Source organism: Thalia democratica, chromosome 8 (genome assembly GCF_965202585.1).
Source record: "Thalia democratica chromosome 8, ktThaDemo2.hap1.1, whole genome shotgun sequence".
Lineage (NCBI taxonomy): Eukaryota > Metazoa > Chordata > Thaliacea > Salpida > Salpidae > Thalia > Thalia democratica.
In genome coordinates, this window is record NC_139172.1 from 8,170,814 (window position 1) to 8,174,071 (window position 3,258).

The 3,258-nt window shown below is 29.2% G+C and overlaps 2 non-coding genes across 2 annotated transcripts; both read left to right on the forward strand.

The window, feature by feature from the left end:
* Positions 1–290: 290 nt before the first annotated feature.
* Positions 291–454, forward strand: LOC145843461 (U1 spliceosomal RNA). The gene has a single exon (XR_014370247.1). It is a non-coding gene; the product is annotated as a U1 spliceosomal RNA (small nuclear RNA).
* A 964-nt stretch (positions 455–1,418) lies between these two features.
* LOC145843457 (U1 spliceosomal RNA) lies at positions 1,419–1,582 on the forward strand. The gene has a single exon (XR_014370243.1). It is a non-coding gene; the product is annotated as a U1 spliceosomal RNA (small nuclear RNA).
* The last annotated feature ends 1,676 nt before the right edge of the window (positions 1,583–3,258 follow it).

A 3,258-nucleotide genomic window follows, 5' to 3' on the forward strand; every position in this document is an offset into this window, starting at 1 on the left:
GAATTTTGATTTAATCTTTATTGTTAACAAAATTTCTGATATACTGAGGTAGAACTAAATGTTTATCAATTAGTCAAGGAACATTAATTTACAAAGTCTAAAGATATAGAGAGGTGTGTTAACATTCAAAAACATATTTTAATTTAAAAATATACATTAAACCTAGTTTGTGCAATATTAAAAAAAATTAAAATTTTTATTTTCTGAATTTTATAGAATTCTGAAATGCGTAACTAAACGAGAGTGCGTAACGTCACGAGTGCGTAAAGATCCGAGAGGTTACTGTAATTAAACTTACTTGGCGATAGCTCAACTGTGATCAGGCAGACAGTTAGTCCAGAGCGAGGCTTCACCATTGCACATTGGTAAAGCTGAATTCTGCGATTGTTCAAAGTTGAACAATTCGGTCGTACGATTTCTGACAGTGGGTTGGCTGCGTTCGCGCGCCTCCCGCATATTCATATTAAAGGGGTATCTGTCAAATTTGCATGAGCGTGCAAAATTGCACGAGGACATTTTTGCAAGAGCAGACATTTTTGCACGCGTCGATCTTTTTTAATTTAGTTTTGTTTTTACTTCAACTGTTAACCCTTACCCTCGGTCGGCAACCCTTTATTTTTTAATTATTTTTAAAAGTTAATTTTACTATCACTGTTACCCCTTACCCTCGGTCGGTAGCTTTTTTTTATAGATTTTTTTAAATTTATTTTATTATTTTTACTATCACTGTTACCCCTAACCCTTACCCTCGGTTTGTGACTTTTTTTTTGCTTTTTTTAATAATTTGTCTTTTAGTTTTTTTTACTCTCGTGCAAAATTATTTTCGTGTTATTTTGTGCATTCGTGCAATTTTGTTCTCGTACAGTTTAGTCCCCTAGTGCAATTTAGTAACTTCGTGAAATTTTGTCTTCGTGCAATTTTGACCGGTTCCTGTATTAAACTACTTTAAATTTTTTCAAACCACGGGTCGGCAAAGTGCGACCCGCGAGATAGCTAAAATAAACTTTTTGAAAACAAAAACTACATAATATCATTTTGCGTTTCTAATGTCATAGATAAAAAAGTAAGTAATAAAGAAATGCTAGTTTTGTTAATAAGACTATGTAGGTTTTAAGTTATTTTTTTAGTAAAACTTTATTTTCGTAAAACTATTTTGCTGCTAAAACGTTTCGTAAAAAAAACTTAATCTTATTAAATTTTGAATGTTTAATAAATATATGTTGAAAAATATTTAAATGGTAATAAAAGTTTCCTATTATAAAATAATATAGTTAGTTAAATCGATTAAACGCAACAAACTGATTTTTATTCATAATCTCTCATTTCAGCTATTTTTCTCGTATTATGACGTCACAATAGAAACCGCAAACTAGCGTTTTTTGTTTTATGGTTGGGTAGAGGCTGATTTTCAAAGAGTTAAACTTACCTGACGGGAGCCTTAACAGCGATCAGGCAGGCTGTTGACTCAGGGCGAGGTTTTATCATTGCACTTTGGTAAAACTGACCTCTGCGATTGTTCCAAATGTGAACAACTCGGCCGTACAATTTCTCACACGGGGAACATGCGTTCGCGCAGTCCCCTTTTAAATACTTTCATGATTACTACTTCTTAATTTATTGCAACTTATTATAGAATTTTTATAATTATTTACATAAAAACTACATGTATGTATTCAAAATTTTAATCAATTAGTCAGTTGATACAGATCCTAGAAAAAACAAGTTCGCTAGAATACATTACAAGGTATGGATATTAGTATACTTAATTTATTGGAACTACTAGGCATAATTATATACTATCTTTAATTACTATAGCTACTTTAATCGACTTTCTACAAATAAGATAGTACAAACTGAGGTAATGAATCTGTTCTAAAAACTAACCACTGTAAAAATACATAACCACTATACTTCAAAACTTACTTTTTAGATTCACTTGGAAAAAGTGCAAACTTAATGATAAGAAAAAGTTTAATGCAGTAAACTATAAAACACTTAAATAACTATTAAATATTTAACTTTAGCTTAAAAATCTTAAAACAAAAAATGTAATTTGAATAGTACGTTTTTACTTGAACAGTTATAGAAAATAAACATACAAATAACACAGTTCTGTTACAACACTACCAGTAGGAATCTTAACACAGCATAAACTAATGATAAACTGAGTTTAAAAGGAGTCTTGTGATGTTTGACTGCACTTCCATATATGGATATCTTAATAATTATTTCTATATACAGTTATTTTGTTATCTGACTCTACATATTCAAAATTCAAGCTAATGAAAAATGCAAGTAAATGCAGCAATTGTTTACAACGTAATACCAAACTAGAAATGTAATTGAGCATCCTTTACAACGCCAACAGTAATATCGATGGAGCGAGTAAGATCTGCCAAAAATGCAACCTCAAATGTATGGCAATAGCAGCCGAAAATAGTAAATAAATACCAAACAAAAGACATGATATTTCACACAACTGTGTTAACAACCGACGGTTTAGCGCTTTTTCACCATTTACTTTTTGTTTTCACATGTACACATTCTTTAAATATATTAATATAATTCTTTGAATACCCTAAGTTAATGCATAATTGTTTCTATATATTTAGTTTTTAAACATTTTATCTTCTATTCTCATGTATTTTATACCACTATGTTATTTTTTCATATCTTTTATGTGTTTGCTTCCAACTATAATTTGAAGCGTGAAATAAAATCACAGATAAAAGATCAGCAAAAAGTTTATTTTACTAAAGGGTATACTTAGCACATAACTATCTTGTCATTTTGTATTTATTTTTTTACATAAATTCTAATGGATAATTCTGCATTAGAAAAAATTCTAAAAACTCTATTTAATTGTAAATTTCTGACCGATATTTTAAACACAAATTGCATTACCTCACTTATAATTTATTATTATTTAAACACATTATTCAGGAGTAATTATCATTCTAAATTTTTATTAAATAACAACAACTTTAGTTTTATAATCAAATTACTTTTCGATCTTAACGTGAGTATTTTGTGTTTTATTCTGTCATTTATTTCAAATTAGATTTAATCGTTACTAACGTTTTTAGCTTTAATCTTGTAAAAAAAAAAGTAATAGCAATTTCATTAAAACTTTTCAGACACATATCAGATGACACTTCTGACGACGAAAAAGCCAAACAAGTCAGGAAAAGAAACAAAGGAAGAGTTCATATTCACAATGTGGCTTATTTTGACGATTTAAATCCTGCAGATTATGAA